The 23,142-nt window shown below is 49.1% G+C and overlaps 2 long non-coding RNA genes and 1 pseudogene across 5 annotated transcripts in view; 2 read left to right on the plus strand and 1 right to left on the minus strand.

The window, feature by feature from the left end:
• LOC148213881 (uncharacterized) overlaps positions 1 to 1,205 on the minus strand; it is a 38,475-nt gene extending 37,270 nt beyond the window's left edge. For both annotated transcript variants that reach the window (XR_015793865.1, XR_015793866.1), the window contains exon 1: positions 942 to 1,205. This is a non-coding gene — a long non-coding RNA (uncharacterized LOC148213881). The remainder of the gene's footprint in view (positions 1 to 941) is intronic.
• An 87-nt stretch (positions 1,206 to 1,292) lies between these two features.
• LOC148213883 (uncharacterized) lies at positions 1,293 to 8,975 on the plus strand. Of its 3 annotated transcripts, none has more exons than XR_015793867.1 (3): positions 1,293 to 1,419; positions 5,348 to 5,446; positions 5,963 to 8,975. It is a non-coding gene; the product is annotated as an uncharacterized LOC148213883 (long non-coding RNA). The 3 variants fall into 3 exon arrangements; XR_015793869.1 differs by lacking the exon at positions 1,293 to 1,419 and adding an exon at positions 3,548 to 4,666; XR_015793868.1 differs by lacking the exon at positions 1,293 to 1,419 and adding an exon at positions 3,548 to 4,662.
• Positions 1,505 to 2,688, plus strand: LOC148213884 (uncharacterized; annotated as a pseudogene).
• Positions 8,976 to 23,142: the final 14,167 nt, after the last annotated feature.

Genomic DNA, 23,142 nt, shown 5'->3' on the forward strand with positions numbered 1-23,142 from the left:
TACGAAGAAAGAGAGAGACTTTGTTGTTTTTAGTTACTCCTGGTGGCATTTACTCATAAGACATTTAAGCACCTATAGTGATTTGAGAATACTGTAGTTCCTAAATATACCAAAACTAAAAATTAGAGATGGTCCATGAACTTTCTTGTTGCCGTCTGGTTATGATACTAGACGTGAGGAGGGAGGGCAGGACCAGAATGTCACCTGGCAGCAACCATCCATGAGCTGATGGCGCTGAGGTGGAACAGCCATCCCTCTCCAGTCTCTGAATGCCACCCTCTGAATCCTCACCTCTAAACCGGACTGGAGACGCTACCAGAGCCTGCTCTGGCTCCAATGGTTGAGAGGAGGATTCAGCATCCATCAGAGGGAACAAAAGCTCTATCCTGTCTATTCCCAGGCATACCTCACTGATCAAAGCAATCTGGGCAGTCAGCATCCCAAAACCCTGACCAGAAGGCAGACTGAAATGGATCAAAACGATCATTGCCATCTGAGATGCTCTGAAATTGCCAGGACACAATGCAACTGAAAGCATACAATTAGAAGCTGACACCTTTCAGAAGTGATTTTCATTCACTTTTCCAGAAAAGCTTCAGCTCCAGATGTACTTGATTACATGATTGATCCAACATGATTGGATGATTGAGTGATTGAGTGATTGACAAAAATTGCATACTGCCTAGTAACCAGAGTCTAGGGTTCACCCAAGCAAAATATTCATATTTTTGGACTATGATGGCACCATAAGAATTTCTGATTTTGATGCTTTCATTTATGATAATGGAGGTACACGTTCAGACGGATTCTTCAGGAAAATTGCATCTCTAGCTAATAAGGGTTCACTTTTGCAGAAAAAAGGAGTACGTCCAGCCTTGTGTGCTGGGTGGGCACCACCATTCCAGAGGGCGAGGGATTCCCTGATCTTTGCCGCTACTCACTCTCCTGCAGTGTCGCCAGCGGAGGCAGCCGCAGGGTCCCAAAGGCAGGAGGAATGACCGGGGCCAGAACGCCCACCATTAGCAAAGCTTCCCTGATTAATGCTGCACCCCCTTCGGAGAGATGCCGCCCCCATCAACTCTGACAGGCGTGAACGAGGGGAGAGGGAAGCCACGACAAGCCCCTCCAGCGGCCGCTTGTGGCCGGCAGGATCATGGCCGGCGGTTCCCTGCCCGCCTCTGGCTCCAGAAAAGCAGAATCCTGTATTCGGAGACGGACACATGGAAGGAGGCGGAGACTCTGTGAGGTCACTTCCGTTTCCGTTTCCTCCCTCATTGTGTTCTCAAGGGGGAAGCACGTGTCTGAGCTCTTCAGCTCAGAGGCTAATCATGGCCTAATTTTCTAATTTGCTTAATACATTAAATATGCCGCTTAATTGTAGCTACTGTAACTGCTGTTCCTGAAGAAAAACTACTTCATGTGAGTAAATGTTAATTTTGTCTTGTTAATTTTGTTAATTTTAATTTGTTAATCTTAAAAATTAACAAGACAATGTTAATTTTGTCTTGTTTCACAAGAAAACTGTGATCGTTGTTTTTCGAGGGGATCAAAGGGGTCGCTCCAGGCATAATCCCATGCCCACAAAGAGTTCTGGGCCGGGACACGACGAAATTTGAAATATTTTCGTGGATGTCGCTGGATTTTCTTAAGAGACAAGCAAGATTCAAAGCGGACATTTCTTTTTCCTGCTGAGCACGTGGTGACCCCCATTGTCTCCATTGTGAAAGAAATTCACACACACACCCCATTTTTCTTTTGCAGAACAGTAGCTGGGCAGAAAAGGGTTTTTGATTTTTGATTGGAGATTTAAACTTAGTTTTACATTTTTGCACAATTTTGATTCCTGAGATGGCCAATCAGAATCACACTGATGAGGGAAGCCTCAAGCTACCCAAACTCACAGAGAAACATTTTATCCAATGGAAAAAGTGCCTAGGGGTCTTATTTGAAGAAATTCTGGATTGTATCGAAAATGAAAGCCCTACTGGCACTACTGAAGACGCTAAAGATTCAATCAAGGCATGGGACAGGCAGAATAAGTTAGCAGTGGCTATAATTCTGGACAGTATTTCATTTCTGCAGATGATCCACGTTAAGAAGGGGAATACTGCAGCCCAAATCCTTAAGAATTTGGAATTGTCATATGGATTTGCAAGGAAACGCTCTCACCATGCCTGGATAAGAGACTTACTTAACTTGAAACTCATATCCAAAGCAGATTGTAACAGTCACTGAGTGACTCAATTGGTGACAATTCTTGAAAAACTAGAACTCACAGAATACCCCATGCAGGACGAACAGAAAGTTTGTTATTTCCTGGGATCACTAGGATCTAAGTTTGAGACTCTTGCAACTCTTGTGGGTGGGAAGACAGACTTAACTCGAAGAACAGCAATTACCCATCTGAGAGAAGAGTGTGTGGAAAGGAGACAAGAATCGGCCACTAGAAATGAAAAGGCCAATGATTGAAACTATATGTTCAAATTCCAAGTGAAGGCCAAAGTGACCCAAAAGAAAATTGTGTGCTTTAATTGTAATAAGGAAGAACATTGGACTAAAGATTGCAAAGCTCCAAAATCAGAAAGACTCCCTGCATTTAAGCGACCAAATGAAAGGAAAGGGAAAAGTGAGGGAAAGGCTACAGAGTTATGGATCTTGAAAGAGGACAGCCCAGCTCAAGACACGTAGGTTATTTGATAAGGTGAACAAAGCCAAGTTGACAAAAGAGGAAGTGTCGTCGATTTTTCTGAGCACCCTGAAAAGGAAACACCAGATCTCATGTACTTTCCACCAGAAATGTGTGATTGTCCGGATCTGCCTTCTATTGCCATGACACCATCTACAGAGCATGAACAGGAAGAAGACGCAGAGGACCAGACTCCCAGCAGCAGCACCAGAAATGAAGAGGAACTGCCTGATGTGGAGATCCCTGCATTGGAAGCTGATGAGGAAGCTGATGGACCACAGGTCAGACGCTCATGGGGATCCAACAAAGGTGTCCCACCACCACGACTGTCCTACCTTGCAGGGTTGGCGCAACCCCTAGAGCCTCCTAACTGGGAAGCGGTGGAAGAGATGCCAGCCACCGAAGCATGTGTCTGGAAGGATGCTGCGCAGGAGGAAATCAATGCACTGCCCCAGAACAAGACGTGGACTCTTACCCAGCTACCTCCCGGCAAACAGGCTATTGGAAGTAAGTGGGTCTTTCAGGTTAAACGAGGTGCAGAAGGGAAAGTACAGTGCTACAAAGCGAGGCTTGTAGCACAGGGGTTCAGTCCACAGTATGGAGAAGACTGTGATGCCACTTTTGCCCCAGTGGTCAGATATACCTCTATCGGAACGCTTTTAAGCAGAGCAGCTTCAAAGCAAATGCAAGTGAGACACATGGACATCAAAACTGCATTCTTACATGGCGAGATCTCAGAGGAGATTTATATGAAACAACCCAAAGGGGTTTTCATCAAACCAAATGAATCTCATTTAGTATGCAGACTTCAGAAGGGGCTTTATGGACTAAAACGAGCTGCTAGGGCGTGGAATGAAAAACTACAGACCACGCTAAGACAGTTAGGATACAAACAAGGCCACGCAGACAACTGTTTATACACCAAATGCAATCATGGACAATTTTCTTACATTCTGGCATTTGCTGATGACCTCATAATTGAGCCTGAAAATGACAGAAACTACTCCCAAATAGTAGAGCATCCAAGCAAAGAAGTGGAAGTCAAAGAACTAGGAAAAGGGCATTATTATCTAGGAATTCAGATAGAAAGAGAAGAAGATGGTAAGCCAAAAACAAAAGGTCCCTGAATTAATTGAGAGTCTGCAGATGGGAGAAGCGCACCCGGTTGCCACACCTATGGCTACTGATTTTCTGAAGAGTCAAGAGGAATCAGAACTTTTAACTGACAACAACAACATTAGGTCAGTAATAGGGAAACTTTTGTACCTAGCTGCAACCTGTAGGCCAGACGTAGCGGATGCAGTGGGGATTCTGAGCAGAAAAGTAAATGGTCCCACTCAACGTGACCGGACAGCTGTTAAGAGAGTTGTCAGATATCCAAGAGGTACCGCAAACTGTAGATTAAAATTGCCAGCTAACAGCGATCCAGAACTAATAGGTTACACCAACGGTGACTGGCCAGGGGATGCACAAGACTATAAATCCGCAGGTGGTTATGTCTTTATGTTTGCAAGAACGAAGCACATTGGAGTGAAATGTCACTTCGCGCGTGAGGCCACCCAGGATGGACTTGTGGACTTGACTTATTGCCATACGAAAGAGATGACTGCAGACATTCTCGCCAAGCCTCTACCGAGAGATGGCTTCGAGAACCTCCGAGTCAAGATGGGACTCTGGGTGGTTTAGTTTAATTGAAATTTTACAGGAAGTGTTTTTGACTGAGAAGGGGTTTTTAGGATAATGCAGCCCAAAGACTCACAACTCCTGTATTCGTGGACGGACACATGGAAGGAGGCGGAGACTCTGTGAGGTCACTTCCCTCTCCTCCCTCACGTGCTCTCAAGGCGGAAGCACGTGTCTGAGCTGTTCATCTCAGAGACTAATTATGGCCTAATTTTCTAATTTGCTTAATAGATTAAATATGCCGCTTAATTGTAGCTACTGTAACTGCTGTTCCTGAAGAAAAACCACTTCATGTCAGTGAGTGTTAATTTTGTCTTATTTCACAAGAAAACTGATCGTTGTTTTTCGAGGGGATAAAAGGGGTAGCCCCAGGTATAATCCCACGCCCACATAAAGAAGGAGTAATTACATTCTTTAGATAACAGGCCGGAAAGTTGCTATAGTTTTTCGGTTAGAGCAGAAAGATTGTCGTGGTTTGGATTGCCCAGTGTTAAAGAGACTATGTGCAGTCCCAGAAAGGAAAACCAGGAAGACGTTAGCTGCACCGGGTGAGAATTCGTGTGCTGGTCAGATATGCGGGTCATTGCTAGGCCACGCAACCGTGAATTCGGGTCATGGGGGCACCATTCATCACAGTTTCAGGGGCCTTTCTAGTGCAGACTATGAAACATTACATAGCAAAATGAGACCCTGTAAAGAAATGGGACATTTTGAAGATAGATGTGTTCATCCTTTAGTTGGAGTCAACAAGATCTTCTTGATACCTCTTTAATCTGCTATTGAGGACTGAATGCCTAACTGTTGTTTGCCTAGGCATCTCTGGGGGAGAGGGGCAAGGGAAGAAAGTGACGTCATGATGTCACACTGTCAATCCGATGGCTTCCATACTTGTGTCAGACCCTGGGAATCCAAGAACAAAAAGACAAGCTTCGAGTGGTGACATCACAGCATTTGTGTCATCTTTTTTCTATCCTCCAGACCACAGGCAGTCACGGACAGTTGAGGGGCCGAGGGCTTCCTGAGCGGCGCTCCAGCCAGTAGGAAATCATCAGGGAATGGTAAAGTCCCCTGCAGTATGTGAGTAAAGTATGTAAATAAAGTTTAAGGCCCAGTAAGTAAGCTACTACGGTAGATAGAGATGATAGAGAGATAGATGAGAGATAGAGACAGAGACGTAGATTTTGCTGATTTCGTTGCTAACTTGACTCGGATTTCTGTATGGCTGTGCAGCTCTGTGATGTGGGATAGAACTTGCCCCGTCCATTACATTAGGGAAGCTTTCCTGAAGACAGAAGGTAACCTTGTTGCCGTCAGATGCCAGGACTGGGCCATTTTTAACAATTTTTTTTTTTAATTCTCAAAATTGTCACCTCTCAAAAGGTGTCGTCTTCAAGGGCTGTTTCTTCCAGAGCGGATAATCTGGAAACCAGTCGCCCCTTATCTACTTCCCATGCCATTTTCAACTCTTTAGATTAGTGTTTTGTAAGTCAGCCAAAACTGAATAGCTGTTCGATAGGATGGTACAACTTCTTAGATGAAACTGAAATATTTAGCCAGTTTCCCAAAGCACCTTTTTTTGTCCTGTCTCTGCAGGTAAAGAAGCCTTCCGGGTCATCTCATGTTGAACATCTGTTGGTGTGTTTCGTGCAGTGGAAAGGAGGAGGAATAGGCAAAGAAGCAGCAATTGTTGCAAGGTTACAGCAGAGGGGAAAAATAGCTGGAAATACTGGGCTGGAGGCGTGTGCTGGCACTGGATGTGAAGTCCGGTGAAGGGAACTGATAATCTGAGTCAAAGTGAAAAGCTCAACCAGACGGTGATAACAACAATCTGACCGGACAAAAGGAGAGCCGCGTGTCTTTGATCGCTGAACGGCTAAGACATGACAGGGAGCAGAGGGGAGAGGGGGCTGCTGCTAATGATCCTGGGGGCTCTTTGCAGGTTTCTTTGTTGTTATAGCCTGCAGACCATCTCCCAGATTTGGGACTGAAGACCATGTTATCAATCAATCTGTCCTATCTCGGCAGCAAGATTCAGGAGTAGTGAAGGGATCTCTCTCTTTACGGTCCCTGGCCTTGGGGGCCTCCAGGCTCTCTCTCACTTCACACCCCTACTTTTTCATTGCCAAGACCTGCATTTCTCAACTTGCTACTGCCCTTTTCCAAGCAGCGGAGCAAGGCAGGGAGGCAGACCGGAATAGGAGTTGGTAAAAAAAGAGACCCAGGAAAATGGGATCCAAGGACAGTCCAATATTTTGGTCAAGTGTAGCAATACAAGACTGAAGGGAGGTGCAAAACAAGGCTCAGGACAGGACTTTACTGTGCTGCTCAGAGGTTTTGGTCGAACCCAGTGTCCTTAAAGGCTCTGCTCCATTGCGTGGTCTCTCCTTCTCCAGAGAGGCCTCTCTGGCCCAGATTCGGTGCCAGGCAACTGGTCTGCCCTGTAGCCCCAACTCTGCTCCCTCGGAGACGCCCCAGTTTACCACAGTCCTCACATGGAGGCCGGGGGGGGGGGGCTTTGAAAGACACTGGAGAGGCTGCCCCACCTGTCTTGTGCGTCCCCCCCCCAACTCCTTTGCCACTTTTGGACCCATGGCCCCCAGGCTGGCAGAAAGAAGGGAAATTCTCCTCTGAGGGGACAGGACTTGGGCCTGCTAATTGGTGGGCAGGAGATACCAGCTTGAGGTTGCCTGAAGGGGAAAGGGGGGTCAAAGTGCCCAAGAGGCCGAGGAGAGAAGCAAGTCGGGAGCTCTGGCCCGTCTCTGTGCTTTGTGCCGCGTGATTGTGCTTTTGTGTTGCTCACAATCAGACAGTTTACCACAGTTTCCCTTTGGCAGAGGCCAAAGGCTACCAAGGGTTGGCCACTGCTGGCCCTGAGAGATGATATCCAAGTTCGGTTTCTTTAAAAAGTGAAACATTTTCTTTCTTTTTTGAGGAGCATTTGCTCCATTTATATTCCAGGTCAAATATTTGTAATCCATAAGTATATTTGTATTAGTCTTTTATAATCCACTCCAGAAGCCCCAAAGCTTTGTTAAATCCGCACTGGGTTCAATATCTTTTGTAGTCTTTTTCTTTTTCTTTTTTTTCTAATTCTTTATGGGTATCGCGAAAGTCCGCCTTATATTTTTCCAAAAAGGCTTCTGCCTTTAAAGTAGAATGTATTCTAAATCTTTGCTCTTTATAGATAAAAGATAGTCCTTCTAGTCTCTCCCATCTGAAAGAAATACCGTGTTGCTTTAATTTATCTGTGAAGGAGGAGTAATCCTTTCTTTTTCTCAAAATTTCTTTTAAAAAAGTCACCTTTTTGCCTGCGATACTCAGTCCATCATTATAGTGTTTTTTCAAAATTTATTCTCTTGTAACGTTCCGTACAAAATGAATCAATATGTCTCTTGTGTCAGGCCTAGCCCAAGGAACTCCAAGAGACCATGCACATTCAGTCCAGCTATGTTTATTAGCTACAACCTCAAGCAAGAATCTTCCCAGACTAAAACCCCAGTTCCCAAAGTCCTCCAGCCACCAGAGTGTGAATTCCTCCGGGAGGTGCCAGTCTCATCCTTTTGTTCCTCCCATGCGGTTCCAGTGAGCTAAGAAAATGCTTATCTCCCTGAGCTTCACCTTCATAATTCCATTCCATCACACCTGGGACCTTTTTTCTCTAGCAAAACGTGAATTGACTCTAAAAACATTGTCTATTTCAGAACCTAGATCTTGGTCCTCCGTCTCCAAAAATTGTGCTAATGCGGTAATGATGAATTTTCTTACATCTTCCCCGGGATTTTCCGTTACTAACCTCAATCTCAACATAAATTCTTTCTCCCTCATTTCTGCTAATGCAATAGCATCCAAATTTCAATCAATTTCAATCAATGGCTCCTTCTGACTTAATTTCTAACAACTGTACCTGTCCTTGAGTATTCTTGGGGTCAGTTGACAAATGATCAACCACATCCTTCACTTTCTGGACCTCATTTCTCAATTCTTGAGTCAATTCCTTCTTTACGTTGTCCATTTTTCCATTCATTTTTGTGTCTCTTTGGTCCCTCTGGTGGCTTAAGGCAGCAATTGCATCTAATCCTTTTTTCATGTCTCCACCCCCTCAACCGGTTCTGTAGAAGTTCTTGTTGATTCTCTCTCCTTTTCCTTATCCTTCTTCCCTCTTGAAGCCATTGTTGACAGTGCGAAATTCAATATCTTCAAAGGACAACAGTTATAATCCTATAGCAACAGCTTTCTTCCAAGTTCTCTAACAACACAGCAGTTATAATCCCAGCTATAGAAAGCTGTCTCTTATTGTTCCCAAACATAGATAATAAAAAATATAGACAATTCTCAATTCTCAAGCTTTTAAGTTCAACATGAGCAGAAAAAAATAAAAGGAACACTCAGCTATAGAAATCCAACAGCAGATTCGTAATCCAATATAAGTTTAGAAGCAAGGAAAAGCAAAAGGAAAAAAAGAAAAAATTATAATCCCATAATAAAGGCAAACCATTAACAGTTTGTAGAATCCTCTATTTAAATTCCACAAAAAGTTTCCATAACGTAGCAAAGTCCATTTCTCAATTTCCCCCATTACATTCCATGACAGAGAATAAAAAAGTAGTTTTTAAAAGCATCTGAAAGTGTAGCCCAGAGATCTTACATATTAATAAAGCAAAAAAAAAATTTTTTTTTAAGTAATCCAAAGAGGAGAAGAGTAGGAAAAAAAAATACCCCCTTCCTCTTCTAAAGTGATTTAAGACGCCGGACTGCAGCGCTAACGTCTCTCATTCATGAGGCTGTAAAGCACGATGTTTCCCAGCCACCCTCACTATTCTACTCGCTGGCTTTCCCGTGGTGCAAGAGAGGAAAGGCAGGAGGAACAGCGTCTGCAGCTCTTCTAGTTCATCTTCCAAACTCGCCCTATCCAGGGGAGAATTCCGGTGGTCTTCTCTGCTCTAGACCCACCGCTAATCAAAGGCAGCTCGGGCGGTCCCCAGAGCATATACACGAGGTTCTGATTAAAAGCTGCACCCTCACGTCTACAACCTCCCTTGAAATGAGACAGGTCCTGTCCTCCCTACATGACATATAGGTTACCTAGAAGAGTCACCGATGGGTGAATACATCCCAGATACCTTTCATAGGTTATCTAGGTTAGGTGTAGACTAACCTAGAAGGGTCACCATCAAACCACCATATATGGGAATATAGGGCCAAAGGGTGGGGAGAGCATCATCAAACCACCATATATGGGTATAAATAGCCCAGGGGTGGGGACAGCATCATCAAACCACCATATATGGCTATAAACGGCCAAAGGATGGGGACAGCATCATCAAACCATCATATATGGGTGTATCTGGCCTAAAGGTGGGGATAGCATCATCCAACCACCATATATGGGTACATAGGGCTAAAGGTGGAGAGAGCATCATACAACCACCATATAGGGGTATATAGGGACAAAGGTGGGGAGAGCATCATCAAACCACCATATAGGGGTATATAGGGCCAAAGGTGGGGAGAGCATCATCAAAGCACCATATATGGGTATGTAGGGCCAAGGTGTGTGAAGAGCATCATCAAAGCACCATATATGGGTATGTAGGGCCAAGGTGTGTGGAGAGCATCATCAAAGCACCATATATGGGTATGTATGGCCAAAGGTGTGGAGAGCATCATCAAAGCACCATATATGGGTATGTAGGGCCAAAGGGTGGGGAGAGCATCATCAAAGCACCATATATGGGTATGTAGGGCCAAGGTGTGTGAAGAGCATCATCAAAGCACCAAATATGGGTATATAGGGCAAAGGTGTGGAGAGCATCATCAAAGCACCATATATGGGTATGTAGGGCCAAGGTGTGTGAAGAGCATCATCAAAGCACCATATATGGGTATATAGGGCCAAGGTGTGGAGAGCATCATCAAAGCACCATATATGGGTATGTAGGGCCAAAGGGTGGGGAGAGCATCATCAAAGCACCATATATGGGTATGTAGGGCCAAGGTGTGTGAAGAGCATCATCAAAGCACCAAATATGGGTATATAGGGCAAAGGTGTGGAGAGCATCATCAAAGCCCCATATATGGGTATGTAGGGCCAAAGGGTGGGGAGAGCATCATCAAAGCACCATATATGGGTATGTAGGGCCAAGGTGTGTGAAGAGCATCATCAAAGCACCATATATGGGTATATAGGGCAAAGGTGTGGAGAGCATCATCAAAGCACCATATATGGGTATGTAGGGCCAAAGGGTGGGGAGAGCATCATCAAAGCACCATATATGGGTATATAGGGCCAAGGTGTGTGGAGAGCATCATCAAAGCACCATATATGGGTATGTAGGGCCAAAGGGTGGGGAGAGCATCATCAAAGCACCATATATGGGTATGTAGGGCCAAGGTGTGTGGAGAGCATCATCAAAGCACCATATATGGGTATGTAGGGCCAAAGGGTGGGGAGAGCATCATCAAAGCACCATATATGGGTATGTAGGGCCAAAGGGTGGGGAGAGCATCATCAAAGCACCATATATGGGTATGTAGGGCCAAGGTGTGTGAAGAGCATCATCAAAGCACCATATATGGGTATGTAGGGCCAAGGTGTGTGAAGAGCATCATCAAAGCACCATATATGGGTATATAGGGCAAAGGTGTGGAGAGCATCATCAAAGCACCATATATGGGTATGTAGGGCCAAAGGGTGGGGAGAGCATCATCAAAGCACCATATATGGGTATGTAGGGCCAAAGGGTGGGGAGAGCATCATCAAAGCACCATATATGGGTATATAGGGCCAAGGTGTGTGGAGAGCATCATCAAAGCACCATATATGGGTATGTAGGGCCAAAGTGTGGGGAGAGCATCATCAAAGCACCATATATGGGTATGTAGGGCCAAGGTGTGTGAAGAGCATCATCAAAGCACCATATATGGGTATGTAGGGCCAAAGGGTGGGGAGAGCATCATCAAAGCACCATATATGGCTATATAGGGCCAAGGTGTGTGGAGAGCATCATCAAAGCACCATATACAGTCAGGTCCAGAAATATTGGGAGATCGACACCATTCTAACATCTTTGGCTCTATACACCACCACAATGGATTTCCAATGAAACAAACACAATGTGCTTTATCGGCAGACTGTCAGCTTTAATTTGAGGGTATGTACATCCAACTCAGGTGAACGGTGTACGAATTAGAACAGGTTGCATATGTGCCCCCCACCTGTTAAGGGACCAAAAGTAATGGGACAATTGGCTTCTCAGCTGTTCCATGGCCAGGTGTGTGATATTCCCTCAGTATTCCAATTACAATGTGCAGATATAAGACCCAGAGTTCATTTCAAGTGTGCTATTTGCATTTGGAATCTGTTGCTGTCAACTCTCAAGATGAGACCCAAAGAGCTGTCACTATCAGTGAAGCAAGCCATCATTAGGCTGAAGAAACAAAACAAACCCATCAGAGAGATAGCAAGAACATTAGGCGTGGCCAAAACAACTGTTTGGAACATTCTCAAAAGAAGGAACGCACCGGTGAGCTCAGCAACACCAAAAGACCCAGGAGACAACGGAAAACAACTGTGGTGGATGACCGAAGAATTCTTTCCCTGGTGAAGAAAACACCCTTCACAACAGTTGGCCAGATCAAGAACACTCTCCAGGAGGTAGGTGTATGTGTGTCAAAGTCAACAATCAAAAGACGAGTTCACCAGAGTGAATACAGAGGGTTCACCACAAGATGTAAACCATTGGTGAGCCTCAAAAACAGGAAGGCCAGATTAGAGTTTGCCAAACGACATCTAAAAAAGCCTTCACAGTTCTGGAACAACATCCTATGTGTAAGATTTGCCCTGTTCGACAGAGAAACTCTCGTGACACGTGTGGTTCACAAAGAAGGTTTACTCATGCGTAACGTAGTAGTCACAAGCAAAGCCAGGACTGGCTTGGTACAATTGCATCACTTGTTATATTCCCCCCTTCCCGCGCTTTTTCCCGCCTCGTGATCGCGTTGCGGCTGTGGGCTATTAGGCCCCCCAATGTCCCCCCTGATCGTTCATGATGGCAGGGTCGGTCAGAGTCCATTGTCCTTGATTGCCAGTCCCCCTCCGGCTGGGTTGGTCCCTCCCTGCTACGTGCAGACCCGCGGGTTCTGTGCTGCGTTGCGATCTTGTTTTGCTGCCCTGCGGCCCCGTTCCTTGCATGCTCGCGCCGTTATCAGTTCATAGTTAAAAGCTTCCGCTGTGGTTTTCCTGTTTAGCTGGCCGCAGGTGGCTCGTTAATTAGCGGCGCTTTCGGTTCCTCTTTTCCCCGCTAGCTACCGCCGGTGGATTCCGCGTGGTCTGGTTGCGAGCTTCCCTGCAGCCCCGTGCTTCCCTGAAGCCTCGTGCTGACCGAACCTGACATGCCGCCCCCCTGAAGACAACTCCCCCCCCTCGGTTCTATTTCGGCTTCCCGGGGTATTTACTGTAAAAGTCCCGCACTAGGTCCGGCGCCCTTATGTGGGTTTTACTCACCCATTCGCTGTGGGACTTGGGGAAATGTTTCCATTGCACTAGGAGCTGGGTCTGCCCCTTGTGCCTCCGGGCGTCCAGTATCCGGTTGATTTCGAAGTGCTGCTCCCCCCCGACCATGATGGGTGGCGGTACTCCCTCCGCCTTGTGCCAGGCGTTCCCCGGCTGGTGCAACTTTAGCAGGCTGCAATGGAACACCGGGTGGATCTTCCCGAGGCTTTTCGGGAGCGTCAGCCTGACGGTCACCGGATTGATGACCTCCGTAATGGGGAACGGCCCCACAAACCTCGGGCTGAGTTTTTTCGATGCCTGGTGCGTCTTTAGGTTTTTGGTTGACAGATACACCTGGTCCCCCACTTTCCATTTTTCCTCGGGGAGCCTCTTGCGGTCCGCGTGCTTCTTGTAGTCGGCTTTGGCTCTTTGCAATGCCGCGTGCGCCGCTCGCCGGGTCTCGTCGATTTGGGCGAACCAGGCGTCCAGGGAGTTGATCTGGGATTCCGGCTGAGGCAGCTCCGGCATGGGGACGAAATCTCTCCCGGTGGCTACTTTGAACGGAGAGAACCCGGTACTCTTGTGGACGGCGTTGTTGTATGCCACCTCCGCGAATGGTAGTAGCTCCGCCCAATCGTCCTGTTGGTGCCCCACGTAGCAGCGCAGGTACTGTTCGAGCCCCCGTTCAGGCGTTCCGTGGCTCCGTCCGTCTGCGGGTGCGCCGCGGAGGATAGGGCTTGTTTCGTCCCCACCCGCTTCAGGAACTCCCGCCAGAACCGCGCGATGAAGTTGCCGCCCCGATCGCTGACGACACGTCGAGGTGCGCCGTGGAGTCGGTAGACATGTTGCACGAACAGTCTCGCCAGCCCCTCGGCCGTGGGGACTCGCCGGCACGCTACAAAATGCGCTTGTTTGGAGAATAAGTCCGTGACCACCCAAATGGCGGTCTTCCCCTTACTCTCCGGGAGCTCCACTATGAAGTCCATGGCGACCTCTTGCCAAGGGCCGTCGGGTTCCGCTACCGACTGGAGTAGGCCTCTAGGTTTGCCTTTGGCTCCTTTCGCTGTTGCGCACACCGGGCAACCCCCCGAATACGCCTCCACGTCCTCCCGGAGCGTGGGCCACCAAAACTGCCGCCGGATTAAGTGGAGTGTCTTTACGAAGCCGTAATGCCCCGCGCTCCGGCTGTCGTGGGCTCTCTCCATGACCTCCCGTCGGCAACCCTCGGGCACGTACAGCTTTCCTTCGTGCCACCACAACCCCTCTTGGCCGGTTAGCGCCTCTCGGTTCTGCTTGAGCCAAGCGTCCCGCTCCGCCGCCTCCGCGAACCCTTGCCTTACTTCAGGCGCCGCGTCCCGTCGCTCCCCCTTGGTCTGGCTTCGGGTCACCGCCTTTGCAGCCAGCCTGCTGGCGGGGATGACGGCGTCCACGATCTACTCCCGTAGGCTGGCGTGTTGGGGCATGCGAGACAGTCCATCCGCTAGGAAGTTGCGCTTCCCGGGGATGTGTTTCAGTGTGAACCTGAACCTCCCGAAGTATTGGGACCACCGTGCCTGTTTGGGGGATAGCTTACGCGGGGTCTTCAGGGCCTCGAGGTTCTTATGGTCCGTCCACACCTCGAACGGTTCAGTTGCCCCCTCCAGTAGATGCCTCCACGTGGCCAGCGCCCACTTGACCGCGTACGCCTCTTTCTCCCACACCATCCACCTCCTCTCCGTCTCGGTGAATTTGCGGGAGGCGTAGGCGCACGGGTGGATGGCCCCTCCGGGCTGGGTTGGAGCAGGACTGCTCCCGTTGCCACGTCTGATGCATCCACTTGGATTATAAACCGCCGGTCTGGGTCGGGATGGCGCAGGATCGGCTCCGCGGTGAACCGCCGTTTTAGTTCCTCAAACGCCCCCTGGCATTCTGCAGTCCACGCGAGTGCCATGCTGGGCTTGGGGGGATTTCCCAGTGCCCTTGGTTTTTAGCAGGTCGGTTAGGGGAAGGGCGATTTGGGCGAAGTTCGGGATGAACTGACGATAGAAGTTCGCAAACCCTAGGAAGCTTTGGAGTTGCCTCCGGGTTCGCGGCGCTTCCCAGCCCAGGACATCCCTTACTTTCGCCGGGTCCATCTCAATTCCCCGGCTGGATATTCGGTAGCCGAGGTAGTCTAGTTGCTCTCGATGGAACTCGCATTTCGAGAGCTTTGCGTACAGCTGTGCCTTCAGCAGTCTCTGGAGCACCGTGCGCACCAGGCTCACGTGCTCCGCCAGGGTCTCGGTGTAGATGAGGATGTCGTCCAGGTAGACCAGGACGCCCCGGTAGAGTAGGTCGTGCAGCACCTCATTTATTAGCTGCATAAATACCCCGGGGCCCCTTTTAATCCGAACGGCATCACGGAAAACTGGTAGCTTCCGAGCGGGGTGTTGAACGCCGTCTTCCACTCATCTTTTGCGCGGATCCTGACTCTGAAGTAGGCTTCGCGCAAGTCCAGTTTTGTGAACACCCTCCCCTTCGACAGATGCGACATCAAGTCCTTCATCAGTGGGAGGGGGTATTTGTACTCCGTGCTGATTGCGTTCAGCCCCCGGTAGTCTACGCACATACGGAGCGAGCCGTCCTTCTTCTCCCGGAATAACACCGGGGCCGCTAATGGTGACTTCGCGGGTTGGATGAATCCCCGCGCTAGGTTCTTGTCTATGAACTCGCGCAGGGCCCCCATCTCCCTCCTCGACAGGGAGTACATTTTCGGCTTAGGCAGGGTCGCTCCTGGCTCTAGCTCGATGGCGCAATCACTGGGCCGGTGTGGTGGGAGCTGGTCGGACTCCTTCTCCCCGAACGCTGCCGCCAGGTCTCGATACTGCCTCGGGATTCCGCCGCCCGTCGGGGGTTCCCCGGGTCCGGCCCCTCGCTTTGCGGTCGCCTCGCCAGTCGCCGCTGCCTCCCATCGCCTCGGGATCGTGGCGGGTCTCCGGGGTCCCGGCGCTGCTGCTGCTGCTGTTGCCGCCCGGGTCTCGGGCCCCATCTGCTCTCGCCCCGTCTCCCGGTGTCCCGGACCCTCCGCTTGCCCCCCGGTGGTTGCGGCTGCCTCCGTCTCCACGGCTCGGTCCCCTCTGCTCTCGCCCCTCGCCGGTCTGTCGACCCCGAACCGCACTGCCTCCGCCGTCCAGTCGACTCGTGGGTTCCGCCGCCGCAGCCACGCCAAGCCGAGTACCACCGCGTAGTCGGCCACCGGGACCACCACGAACCTCAGTTCTTCCCGGTGACTCGCGATCGTCATCTGGACCGGCTCGGTGTAATACTGAGCTGGCCCCCCCCCTGCCAGCGTGCCATCTAGCTGGCTGAATGAAATGGGCTCCCGGAGGCGCCTCAGCTGTAGCCCGAGCCCCGAGACCACCGCTGGGTGCATCAAGCAGTGGGTGCAGCCCGAGTCCAGTAGCGCCCGTAGCTGCGCCTCCCCTCCGGATCTCACCCCTCGGACGTGTATCCTCACCCGGAACGGTGGGCAGTCCTCGTCTCCTATTGGGTCTGCGCGCCTCGACTCCCCTGCTCGCACTGGGACGCCGTTCAGTGCGAGCGCGCCTCGTTTCCCGCCGGCTCCGAGTCCTCTCCGGAGGATGCTGTCTCCGGGGTCGACCACCCCCCGCGTCCTTTCTCGGTCACCGCCGCCACTGCCCCCTTCCGCGGTCGGTCACCGGTCCTTTTCCCGTTCGCACGCGGGGTTTTGACTTCGGGCCGTGGTGGGGCGCGTTCCCGCTCCGTCGGGCACTGCGCCGCTCAGTGGCCTCTGCCTCCGCATCGGAAGCCCAGATTCGGGGCTCTGGTCGCGTCTCGCCTCCCGGTGGACTGCCGTCGACCGCTCCGCCTCTCCTCGGGGGTCCTCTCCCTCGGCTGGTCCCTCGTCTGGTCCCGTCGTCTTGTGGTCTGTTGGATCTGCCGCCACGCCGATTCCGCCGTTCCGGCCAGCCAGATCCAATCCTTCACTGTGGACGGGTCGTCCCGCCCCAGTGCCCGTTCCAGGATCTCTGGGTTGAGTCCCCTCTTAAAATACTTCACCTTCAGGGACTCCGGCCAGTCCGCGAGCTTCTCGGCCAACCTCCGGAACTCCAGGGCATATTCCGATACCGATTTGCCCCGCTGTCTGAACTGTAGGATGTCATCCTCCGCCCGCTTTGCGCTCAATGTGTCCTCGAATCTGCCCCGGAGTGCCTGCATGAAGTCCGGGAAACTCCGTAGTTCCGCCGCGTTGGCATCGTACAGCCCGATGCAGGTGCAGGTGCATCATCAAAGCACCATATATGGGTATGTACGGCCAAAGGGTGGGGAGAGCATCATCAAAGAACCATATATGGGTTTGTAGGGCCAAGGTGTGTGAAGAGCATGATCAAAGCACCATATATGCGTATGTAGGGGAAAAGGGTGTTGAGAGCATCATCAAAGCCCCATATAAAGGTATGTAGTGCCAAGGTGTGTAAAGAGCATCATCAAAGCACCAAATATGGGTATATAGGGCAAAGGTGTGGAGAGCATCATCAAAGCCCCAAATATGGGTATGTAGGGCCAAAGGGTGGGGAGAGCATCATGAAAGCACCATATATAGGTATGTAGTACCAAGGTGTGTGAAGAGCATCAGCAAAGCACCAAATATGGGTATATAGGGCAAAGGTGTGGAGAGCATCATCAACGCCCCATATATGGGTATGTAGGGCCAAAGGGCGGGGAGAGCATCATCAAAGCACCATATATGGGTATATAGGGCCAAGGTGTGTGGAGAGCATCATCAAAGCACCATATATGGGTATGTAGGGCCAAAGGGTGGGGAGAGCATCATCAAAGCACCATATATGGGTATGTAGGGCCAAAGGGTGGGGAGAGCATCATCAAAGCACCATATATGGGTATGTAGGGCCAAAGGGTGGGGAGAGCATCATCAAAGCACCATATATGGGTATGTAGGGCCAAGGTGTGTGAAGAGCATCATCAAAGCACCATATATGGGTATGTATGGTAAAAGGGGGTTGAGAGCATCATCAAAGCCCCATATATGGGTATGTAGTGCCAAGGTGTGTGAAGAGCATCATCAAAGCACCAAATATGGGTATGTAGGGCCAAGGTGTGGAGAGCATCATCAAAGCACCAAATATGGGTATGTAGGGCCAAAGGGTGGGGAGAGCATCATCAAAGCACCATATATGGGTATGTAGTGCCAAGGTGTGTGAAGAGCATCAGCAAAGCACCAATTATGGGTATGTAGGGCAAAGGTGTGGAGAGCATCATCAAAGCCCCATATATGTGTATATAGGGCCAAGGTGTGTGGAGAGCAGCATCAAAGCACCATATATGGGTATGTAGGGCCAAAGGGTGGGGAGAGCATCATCAAAGCACCATATATGGGTATGTAGGGCCAAGGTGTGTGGAGAGCATCATCAAAGCACCATATATGGGTATGTAGGGCCAAAGGGTGGGGAGAGCATCATCAAAGCACCATATATGGGTATATAGGGCCAAGGTGTGTGGAGAGCATCATCAAAGCACCATATATGGGTATGTAGGGCCAAAGGGTGGGGAGAGCATCATCAAAGCACCATATATGGGTATGTAGGGCCAAGGTGTGTGGAGAGCATCATCAAAGCACCATATATGGGTATGTAGGGCCAAAGGGTGGGGAGAGCATCATCAAAGCACCATATATGGGTATGTAGGGCCAAGGTGTGTGAAGAGCATCATCAAAGCACCATATATGGGTATATAGGGCCAAGGTGTGTGGAGAGCATCATCAAAGCACCATATATGGGTATATAGGGCCAAGGTGTGTGGAGAGCATCATCAAAGCACCATATATGGGTATGTAGGGCCAAAGGGTGGGGAGAGCATCATCAAAGCACCATATATGGGTATGTAGGGCCAAAGGGTGTGGAGAGCATCATCAAAGCACCATATATGGGTATGTAGGGCCAAAGGGTGGGGAGAGCATCATCAAAGCACCATATATGGGTATGTAGGGCCAAGGTGTGTGGAGAGCATCATCAAAGCACCATATATGGGTATATAGGGCCAAGGTGTGGAGAGCATCATCAAAGCCCCATATATGGGTATGTAGGGCCAAAGGGTGTGGAGAGCATCATCAAAGCACCATATATGGGTATGTAGGGCCAAAGGGTGGGGAGAGCATCATCAAAGCACCATATATGGGTATATAGGGCCAAGGTGTGTGGAGAGCATCATCAAAGCACCATATATGGGTATGTAGGGCCAAAGGGTGGGGAGAGCATCATCAAAGCACCATATATGGGTATATAGGGCCAAGGTGTGTGGAGAGCATCATCAAAGCACCATATATGGGTATGTAGGGCCAAAGGGTGGGGAGAGCATCATCAAAGCACCATATATGGGTATGTGGGGCCAAGGTGTGTGGAGAGCATCATCAAAGCACCATATATGGGTATGTAGGGCCAAAGGGTGGGGAGAGCATCATCAAAGCACCATATATGGGTATATAGGGCCAAGGTGTGTGGAGAGCATCATCAAAGCACCATATATGGGTATGTAGGGCCAAAGGGTGGGGAGAGCATCATCAAAGCACCATATATGGGTATGTAGGGCCAAAGGGTGGGGAGAGCATCATCAAAGCACCATATATGGGTATGTAGTGCCAAGGTGTGTGAAGAGCATCATCAAAGCACCATATATGGGTATGTAGGGCCAAGGTGTGTGAAGAGCATCATCAAAGCACCATATATGGGTATGTAGGGCCAAGGTGTGTGAAGAGCATCATCAAAGCACCATATATGGGTATGTAGGGCCAAGGTGTGTGGAGAGCATCATCAAAGCACCATATATGGGTATGTAGGGCCAAGGTGTGGAGAGCATCATCAAAGCACCATATATGGGTATGTAGGGCCAAAGGGTGGGGAGAGCATCATCAAAGCACCATATATGGGTATGTAGGGCCAAGGTGTGTGAAGAGCATCATCAAAGCACCATATATGGGTATGTAGGGCCAAGGTGTGAAGAGCATCATCAAAGCACCATATATGGGTATGTAGGGTCAAACGGTGGGGAGAGCATCATCAAAGCACCATATATGGGTATATAGTGCCAAGGTGTGTGAAGAGCATCATCAAAGCACCATATATGGGTATATAGGGCCAAGGTGTGGAGAGCATCATCAAAGCACCATATATGGGTATGTAGGGCCAAAGGGTGTGGAGAGCATCATCAAAGCACCATATATGGGTATATAGGGCCAAGGTGTGTGGAGAGCATCATCAAAGCACCATATATGGGTATGTAGGGCCAAAGGGTGGGGAGAGCATCATCAAAGCACCATATATGGGTATATAGGGCCAAGGTGTGTGGAGAGCATCATCAAAGCACCATATATGGGTATGTAGGGCCAAAGGGTGTGGAGAGCATCATCAAAGCACCATATATGGGTATGTAGGGCCAAAGGGTGGGGAGAGCATCATCAAAGCACCATATATGGGTATGTAGGGCCAAGGTGTGTGAAGAGCATCATCAAAGCACCATATATGGGTATGTAGGGCCAAGGTGTGTGGAGAGCATCATCAAAGCACCATATATGGGTATGTAGGGCCAAAGTGTGGGGAGAGCATCATCAAAGCACCATATATGGGTATGTAGTGCCAAGGTGTGTGAAGAGCATCATCAAAGCACCATATATGGGTATGTAGGGCCAAAGGGCGGGGAGAGCATCATCAAAGCACCATATATGGGTATATAGGGCCAAGGTGTGTGGAGAGCATCATCAAAGCACCATATATGGGTATGTAGGGCCAAAGGGTGGGGAGAGCATCATCAAAGCACCATATATGGGTATGTAGGGCCAAGGTGTGTGAAGAGCATCATCAAAGCACCATATATGGGTATGTAGGGCCAAAGGGTGGGGAGAGCATCATCAAAGCACCATATATGGGTATGTAGGACCAAAGGGTGGGGAGAGCATCATCAAAGCACCATATATGGGTATGTAGGGCCAAGGTGTGTGAAGAGCATCATCAAAGCACCATATATGGGTATGTAGGGCCAAGGTGTATGAAGAGCATCATCAAACACCAAATGTGGCTATATAGGGCAAAGGTGTGGAGAGCATCATCAGAGCCCCATATATGGGTATGTAGGGCCAAAGGGTGGGGAGAGCATCATCAAAGCACCATATATGGGTATGTAGTGCCAAGGTGTGTGAAGAGCATCATCAAAGCACCAAATATGGGTATATAGGGCAAAGGTGTGGAGAGCATCATCAAAGCACCATATATGGGTATGTAGTGCCAAGGTGTGTGAAGAGCATCATCAAAGCACCAAATATGGGTATATGGGGCAAAGGTGTGGAGAGCATCATCCAAGCCCCAAATATGGGTATGTAGGGCCAAAGGGTGGGGAGAGCATCATCAAAGCACCATATATGGGTATGTAGTGCCAAGGTGTGTGAAGAGCATCAGCAAAGCACCAAATATGGGTATATAGGGCAAAGGTGTGGAGAGCATCATCAAAGCCCCATATATGGGTATGTAGGGCCAAAGGGTGGGGAGAGCATCATCAAAGCACCATATATGGGTATGTAGTGCCAAGGTGTGTGAAGAGCATCATCAAAGCACCAAATATGGGTATATAGGGCAAACGTGTGGAGAGCATCATCAAAGCCCCATATATGGGTATGTAGGGCCAAAGGGTGGGGAGAGCATCATCAAAGCACCATATATGGGTATATAGGGCCAAGGTGTGTGGAGAGCATCATCAAAGCACCATATATGGGTATGTAGGGCCAAAGGGTGGGGAGAGCATCATGAAAGCACCATATATGGGTATATAGGGCCAAGGTGTGTGGAGAACATCATCAAAGCCACATATATGGGTATGTATGGCCAAAGGGAGGGGAGAGCATCATCAAAGCAAAATATATGGGTATGTAGGACCAAAGGGTGGGGAGAGCATCATCAAAGCACCCTATATGGGTATGTAGTGCCAAGGTGTGTGAAGAGCATCATCAAAGCACCATATATGGGTATGTAGTGCCAAGGTGTGTGAAGAGCATCATCAAAGCACCAAATATGGGTATATAGGGCAAAGGTGTGGAGAGCATCATCCAAGCCCCAAATATGGGTATGTAGCGCCAAAGGGTGAGGAGAGCATCATCAAAGCACCATATATGGGTATGTAGGGCCAAAGGGTGGGGAGAGCATCATCAAAGCACCATATATGGGTATATAGGGCCAAGGTGTGTGGAGAACATCATCAAAGCACCATATATGGGTATGTAGGGCCAAAGTGTGGGGAGAGCATCATCAAAGCACCATATATGGGTTGTAGTGCCAAGGTGTGTGAAGAGCATCATCAAAGCACCATATATGGGTATGTAGGGCCAAAGGGCGGGGAGAGCATCATCAAAGCACCATATATGGCTATATAGGGCCAAGGTGTGTGGAGAGCATCATCAAAGCACCATATACAGTCAGGTCCAGAAATATTGGGAGATCGACACCATTCTAACATCTTTGGCTCTATACACCACCACAATGGATTTCCAATGAAACAAACACAATGTGCTTTATCGGCAGACTGTCAGCTTTAATTTGAGGGTATGTACATCCAACTCAGGTGAACGGTGTACGAATTAGAACAGGTTGCATATGTGCCCCCCACCTGTTAAGGGACCAAAAGTAATGGGACAATTGGCTTCTCAGCTGTTCCATGGCCAGGTGTGTGATATTCCCTCAGTATTCCAATTACAATGTGCAGATATAAGACCCAGAGTTCATTTCAAGTGTGCTATTTGCATTTGGAATCTGTTGCTGTCAACTCTCAAGATGAGACCCAAAGAGCTGTCACTATCAGTGAAGCAAGCCATCATTAGGCTGAAGAAACAAAACAAACCCATCAGAGAGATAGCAAGAACATTAGGCGTGGCCAAAACAACTGTTTGGAACATTCTCAAAAAGAAGGAACGCACCGGTGAGCTCAGCAACACCAAAAGACCCAGGAGACAACGGAAAACAACTGTGGTGGATGACCGAAGAATTCTTTCCCTGGTGAAGAAAACACCCTTCACAACAGTTGGCCAGATCAAGAACACTCTCCAGGAGGTAGGTGTATGTGTGTCAAAGTCAACAATCAAAAGACGAGTTCACCAGAGTGAATACAGAGGGTTCACCACAAGATGTAAACCATTGGTGAGCCTCAAAAACAGGAAGGCCAGATTAGAGTTTGCCAAACGACATCTAAAAAAGCCTTCACAGTTCTGGAACAACATCCTATGTGTAAGATTTGCCCTGTTCGACAG

The sequence above is a fragment of the Python bivittatus genome, unplaced genomic scaffold, assembly GCF_059951505.1.
Source record: "Python bivittatus isolate LINGU-HERP-01145 unplaced genomic scaffold, Pbiv_v1 ctg000850_np1212, whole genome shotgun sequence".
Taxonomy (NCBI): Eukaryota; Metazoa; Chordata; class Lepidosauria; order Squamata; family Pythonidae; genus Python; species Python bivittatus.